This window comes from Anabrus simplex, chromosome 3 (assembly GCF_040414725.1).
Source record: "Anabrus simplex isolate iqAnaSimp1 chromosome 3, ASM4041472v1, whole genome shotgun sequence".
Lineage (NCBI taxonomy): Eukaryota > Metazoa > Arthropoda > Insecta > Orthoptera > Tettigoniidae > Anabrus > Anabrus simplex.
In genome coordinates, this window is record NC_090267.1 from 314,016,534 (window position 1) to 314,022,688 (window position 6,155).

The 6,155-nt window shown below is 42.7% G+C and overlaps 1 non-coding gene across 1 annotated transcript; it reads right to left on the reverse strand.

The window, feature by feature from the left end:
* Nucleotides 1-5,611: 5,611 nt before the first annotated feature.
* LOC136867511 (5S ribosomal RNA) lies at nt 5,612-5,730 on the reverse strand. Its single transcript, XR_010859710.2, has one exon. It is a non-coding gene; the product is annotated as a 5S ribosomal RNA (ribosomal RNA).
* Between the last annotated feature and the right edge of the window lie 425 nt (nt 5,731-6,155).

Genomic DNA, 6,155 nt, shown 5'->3' on the forward strand with positions numbered 1-6,155 from the left:
CACACCAGTCAAATGCTGGGCCTGTACCTTAATTAAGGCCTAAGGCACTCCTAGCCCTTTCCTATTCCATCGTCACCATAAAACCTATCTATGTCGGTGTAACGTAAATCAAATAAAAATACTCTGTACGCAGCAGTAATCCTATCTACCGGAGATGAGGGGCAACAGAAGACACAAAGCACATCACGACAAACAATGGTCAATGTAATGTTATTGTTGATCAATGTTATGAGCTTTCTATATTGTAGGCCTTCACATTTAGTTTTCTTTCGACTCTGTGATTTGTAAACCATAAATTGTAGTTTCTTATTCTCCGACTTTACATACCGATTTTCATTAAACGCTGTTTACCCATTTTCTCGTTACTCGGCGCTGATATGGACTTAGTAACAAAAATCCAAATTCATTAATATCTTTGTGATCATAGCCAGTACGGTAACAATGTATAAGACATGAATAATAGGAAATTTGATACTATATAACCTTAGTTATGTAGCATTCATCGATTACACCTCTAATAAGAAATATTTCAGAATTACATTTTAGGCCTTCCTCTAAACTACCATTTTCTCAGCGTGAATACAATTATTGATAGCCTAGATTGTAGCAAATTATTCCCCAACTTTGCATACTCATTTTCTTTAAAATACGACCACTAATAACAAAAATAGTTGAGAATTCAATTTTAGGCCTTCCCCTAAACTACCATTCACTCAGCGTGAGTAAAATGATTTATAGCCTAGATTGTAGAGGCTCATACCCCGACTTCACATACCGATTTTCATTAGACCACTAATAACATAAATAGTTGAGAATTCAATTTTAGGCCTTCCCCTAAACTACCATTTCACTCAGCGTGAGCAAAATGATTTATAGTCTAGATGGTAGAGGCGCATCCCCCGACTTCACATACCGATTTTCATTAAATTCTCTTCAACCGTTTTCTCGTGATGCGTGTACAGACAGACAGACAGACAGACAGACAGACAGACAGACAGACAGACAGACAGACAGACAGACAGACAGACAGACAGACAGACAGACAGACAGACAGACAGACAGACAGACAGACAGACAGACAGACAGACAGACAGACAGACAGACAGACAGACAGACAGACAGACAGAAATTACGGAAAAGTAAAAAGTGCGTTTCCTTGTTACTATGGACATGACCGATACAGAAATACCATTATTTTCAAATTCTGAGCAATGTACAGACAAAACTCTTATTTTATATATATAGATATATATAGATATATATAGACTATAACCACATGCTTAGTTGACATTACTTCATTTTTAGGCTGTACAGCATTAGAATAAGTAGCTCGTTGCGTACTAGGTTGTGTAGTATTCACCAGTCTAGTTAACTCTTCTTTAAAGGTGCCCAGCTTCAGATTTATAGCATTAATGGATGAAAGCACTTCATCACACCAGCTTCTATTCATTCTCTTGTCTGATTTCAAAGTATTGTATAAGAAATTAAATTTCGTTTCCGCGGAGCGATACATTTCTCTAACATTCACAGCCACCGCCATCTTGATATCTCTGATACGAAGAATATGAAGAGGAAAGTGGTGGGACACATACAAGGACCCAGTTCCCGAGCCAGCAGAATTAATCAGAAGCGATTAAAATCCCCGACCATGCCGGGAATCAAACCCGGGGCCCTCTGAACGAAGGGCAGCACGCTGACCATTCAGCGAACGAGTCGGGCAATTTATCAGACTCTCACGAAGAAACCATTTCTATGATGACTGACTTGACGGGATGAAATGCACTGCACTAGGGGGATCAGGCAGGTAATAATCAGAAAAAGAAGACGTCCGAAACTTCGAAGAATGAAGGTATTGTCAACGTAAAGGGAAGTAATGGGCGTGGAAATGAGACATCCCCTGTTCTGAACATTTAATACCGCAGGAGTTGGTAGAGAACAGTATTTGATCAGGATATGTCACATAGAAGAGATGAAAGTAAAGTGCCTGGCACAAGTTAATGGAAACAATGCCCGGCTCAGCTAGAGGCTCTGTGTTACAAAACCACAGTCTGAAATTGTGAGCCCCTTGTGGTATTTCTTTAATTGTTTTGACAGGCAGGGGATATCGTGGATATATTCTACGCCCTCACTCATAGGGACGTATACACTGCCTCCTTAGCTTTCTCTTCACTACCCAGTTCATCCCCACTGTTTGCTCGCCGTAAAGAAAGCGAAACCTCTGCACTGACGGATTGTATAAGCTCAGATTCCATTTCCTTGCCAATAACAATTATAGGTTGAACAATATAGCATGTGGCGAAATATCAAACTTAGCCGGTACCGAAACCGGGGACAAGAAGCTAGCGCGCTGACTTGTCGATCAACAAACCAGACACCAAACTTGTTGTTCCTCTCCGAAACTTAACGATGCATCGTACAAGCTCTTGTGGTTGTTAACACATTAATCTGCAGGTTGCAGAAATAATTCCTAGGATTAATGTCATATACCCAATGTATTTGACAAGATCTCTGATAACTCGACAAGATAAGTCGGTTAATGGATCCTGACTTGTTGGATGAATGCAATCCGTAATCCCCCTTCTGCTTGACAGAGTCGGAAAGCTGAATGTGTTCTGAGACAGCTACCAGATAACACACTTGACTTTTAAATTCTAACACTAATGGCTCTATAGCTGAGGGGGCTCAGGAATTGTGTGACAATACTCAAAACAAAATATTACAATAGTTACTCGACCAGATATTTATAACATATAGATATTATTATTATTATTATTATTATTATTATTATTATTATTATTATTATTATGCAATTTGCTTTGCCCACCTGATGGCCATGGTCGTTAAGGCGTTGAAGTATAAACGGTTCGACGCCGTGGTTAGCCAGTTCGAGTTCCTGTTAGTCGAAAAAACGTTTCACCATCAGTGTGTTGGCTGGTAGGGTAGGAGAGGTAGCGGTATTTATTTCTAATCACTAGATTGCATGCCAAAAGCCTGGATTAAATTCCAAACCACTCCACAGTGCTCATATGGAGTGAGGGCATATGACGTTGTTGATGGTGGTTTGTCCGTCGGATGTAAACGGTAAGCCTGGAGCAGAGCCCTTGGTGCTATTCGATAGGAGTAGGCTATGTTCCGGCACCGGGTTTCACCCTCTCCCTTCCTATTCTAATATATCACGTCATTCTTTTTATCTCTTGAACGCGCTTAAGTGCGGCCAGTATCCAGTATACCTTAATTAAGGCCACGGCCGCGCTTCCTTCCAACTCCTAGCCCTTTCCTGTCCCATCGTCGCCGTAAGACCTATCTGTGTCGGTGCGACGTAAAACAACTAGCAACAAAATATCTCTTGAACTCCTCTGATGAGGTTGACGTGAAGAAGGGCATCCCGTCAGGTGGTGGTGGTGGTGATTATTGTTTTAAGAGGAAGTACAACTAGGCAACCATCCTCTGTATAACACTAATCAGACGGAAAAATGGAAGGGATCCGACACTTTGAAAAATGAAGATATCGGTCAAAGAAAGACAAGGGCCACGAAGGGCGTGAAAATGAAGGACTCCCTAGCCCTCGTAAACCTAATAGCGTCGGGGTCGGAAAAGAACAAGAGCTTACCAAGAGAGGTCGGATAGGATAGATGAAAGTGAGGAGCCTGGCACAAGTAAGTGGAAGCAATGCCAGGACTCAGCTAAGGACCCCGTGGTCGCCATCCCACGCTCCAAAGTTCGGAGCCCCTGAGGCCCCTTTTAGTCGCCTCTTAAGACAGGCAGGGGATACCGTGGGTGTTATTCTACCGCCCCCACCCACAGGGGGGAACATCCGGTCATAAAAGCCCCCCCCCACCGCACTAGAGTTTCATCTCACCTTATACCAGGCCCCGTAGAGAACCGGTTTTACAATTTGCACCGACGCAGATAGGTCTTATGGCAAATATGGGATAGGGAAGAGCCAGGAATAGGAAGTAAGCGACCATGGCCTTAAAGAGAGAGCCCCAGCCAGCATTCTTCTGGTGTAAAAATGGGCAACCACGAAAAACTATCTTCCGACATTGGGGTTCGAACCACTATCTCCCGAATACAAATTGATAGCTACGTGACCCAAGCCACGTGGTCAATTGCTCGGTATTATTATTATTATTATTATTATTATTATTATTATTATTATTATTATTATTAGTATTATTAGTATTATTATTATTATTATTATTATTATTATTACAAGTTGTGAATAAGTCTTTTAAGTAATACGCAAAGTACTAAGAGGCGTTTGCTTGCCTTTCTTTCAGCCCATTCCATCGTTTTCTTTGGGCTTATTTTTTCCCCTTTGTCCAAGTTATTTCGATCGTTTTCTTCTGTTTGTCCTCCTGGTCAACTTCCCGTCTACGAAATTTTGATCTTAGGAAATCCCTTTTATGGTCAGCGGAGCGAATCCTCGCGATCGTTACTCGTCGATTTCTAGACCGGGCCTACTGCGCCACTGTCAAATAACTCTTCTGGTGGCCATGATCTTTAAGGCATCAACTCTTCATGGTCTCATACCGTGGTTAGCTGGTTCAAGTCCCATTGGTGGAAATGTTTACCAACAGAATGTTGGCCGGCAGGTAGGAAGGGTAAAGGTATAACATTTCTAATCACTAGATTGCGTGCCGAGATCCTGTGCTCATTCCCAAACCTCTCCACAGCCTTCATATAAAGTGAGGACATAGGCCTATTACGCTGTTGTTGGTGAATGGTTCGGAGATTATTGACGTTAAGCCTTGAGCAGACCTCTCGGTGTAGACTACGTGCCGATACCAGGTTTCACCCTCTCCCCACCTCATTGTCAAAAAACACACACACACACACACACCTATATATACGCAGGTTGCCTATGGGAGTCACCTAGAAAACTTCCACCAGGCGTCTCCGGGATCCACACGATATTGTGTATTGTTTGATTTTCTATTCGTTACTGAGTCCGTAATGTTAGCCTGTGATTTTGAATACAGAACTTTGCTAAGATTTTAGCATTTCTGAACCTTGTAGTCATTTATATTTAATCACTGTATTGCGACGTCTTAGGTTTGAAGTGGGTTCTTTGTTGTAGATATATTGCGTGAATCGGAATGCTGATTCCAGTTTTGGCATATCATTTCATAGGCTTTTATTTCGAGTCCCGTTTCCTGAATTGCTTCACCGAGAGGTTTGATTTTTCCGTATTATTTATTCCATTTCCACTCTATTTTCCACATCCTGGTAAATCGAGAGCGCGAACTGTGTAGTAAAGATTGCCTTCCTTACTATGATCGTCTGACGAGAAGTCGTGTGGATGAGGGTAAAGGGTGCGAGGGGTAAGCATGGTTCCCGCGCATGCGCCTAATTTAAGTCTCAAGGCCTGACAATAAACATCCGTTCCGTCCGCGGTGACTCGTGCGAACTCAGGTACAGTTGTGAAGTTTCAAAGTGGCAGGGCAATTGTGCTTTAGTTACATATTTAGTATAATATTATAAGTACTGCATAAGGAATTGTTTAATAATGAACATGCATCCGTTCCTCCTGTCACGACTAATGTTTGTGATGAGTGTAGTATCTGTTACTCGTGTCGTACCTACGAGCTGCCGCGAGTAACAGATCTTCGAGCAACGGCACGTGGTGTTCCCAAGCGGTCACCCAACCAAGTTCTGACCACGCCCAATGTTGCTTAACTGCGGTGATCGGACGAGAACCGGTGTATTCAACATGGTATGGCCATTGGCTCGAAGATCTGTTACTCGTGTCGTACCTACAAGCCGCCGCGACTTCCCGCCAGACGCGAATAGTATGTGGAGGAACATATTCACTATTGCGTGTTTATGTGGTGGTTGGTAGTATGGTGTGTTGTAAGTAGAGCACATGAAGATACGTATTTGGTACAAAGACAAACATATCTGGGTTGGGGCGGTAGAGTAATATCCACGGTAACCCAGCCTGCCGCAAGAGGTGACTAAAGCGGGCCCTAGGGGCTCCTAACTTGGGAATGTAGGTTGGTGACCACGGAACCTTTACTTGAGTTCTAGCATTGCTTCCACTACTTATACCAGGCTCCTTAATTTCATCTATCATATCCGACCTCCCTTGGACAAATCTTGTCCTTTTCCGACCCCGACGGTGTTAGGTTTCCGATTCCTAGGGAGTTTTCCAT